Source organism: Acyrthosiphon pisum, chromosome X (assembly GCF_005508785.2).
Source record: "Acyrthosiphon pisum isolate AL4f chromosome X, pea_aphid_22Mar2018_4r6ur, whole genome shotgun sequence".
NCBI classification, from domain to species: Eukaryota; Metazoa; Arthropoda; class Insecta; order Hemiptera; family Aphididae; genus Acyrthosiphon; species Acyrthosiphon pisum.
Genome location: NC_042493.1, coordinates 128,074,174 through 128,075,228, shown reverse-complemented (window position 1 = coordinate 128,075,228; position 1,055 = coordinate 128,074,174).

Here is a 1,055-nt window from a genome sequence, read left to right as displayed (position 1 = left end):
TAAAACATGATTTAACAAATGGTGTCGTACGAACCAGTTTCACAATTGCAAATAACTTCGATTTTACAATATTTACTTAATACTTTTGCACAAATTGATTTCCTTTCATTAATAATACATATAAACATTTTGGTGAGAAGCGAGTATGTTCTATGAAACAATTATCGTCGATTTCAAAACTATGCAGAATTATTCCACACCAATGACATTGAACTGCATCGTCGAGATTGATATAATAAAATCCACATTCGGCTAATTTGTACTTATTTTGACCGGTGTTCGATGGAAACGACTTAAAAGTTCGTAACCTAGATACAAATGTAGAGAATTCTGGATACGCTGGTGTTGAATTGAATCGTATTTGGTCGACCAATGACTGGACATCGTTTGTGCATTTTTGGAAATTCATTTTTAAAAAATTAAAGAATAACTTGGAAAAAAACAATTTAATGAGATGATGAGAGAATTGATGAACGAAACACGACTTGACCGGACAGCTAATCGATAATGACTGAGTATAATAAAAAAAATAATCAACTTTGGAAATTAAAAAAAAATAATTGTAAATTTGTTTATCAAATTTAGATAAAAAAACAGTGTAACCAACATGAGTAGAAATGAAATACTGTAAATATTTTTACGAGGTAGAATTTTGTAGACAATCAGTGTGAAATGTGTTACACGGTAAAATAAAAGTCTCCAAGGGGGACATTCCCCCTTGAAAAAAAAAAATTACCGTGGAAAAGCTGGCTGTGAACATACAAATATATACTACTGTAGTGTACATTATTTTAAATTTAGTAACACTGGTTTTCGTAGCTTTTGAATCCGAAAGTTCCAATCCGGCGTCATGAATACGCTGTGTTCTTTTTTGCAGGTCGCCTAGACGTAACTTAGCTTCTTCATATACGCCCATTGTATACTTAATAAATTAAATACCTTTTTTAACGACGTAACGGACGGATTTGCGTAAATACGGTATTAGAAGGTTTTTTATATCACAAACGACAATGTCGTAATAATATACGGCAATAATTATAATTTATAATAATTCA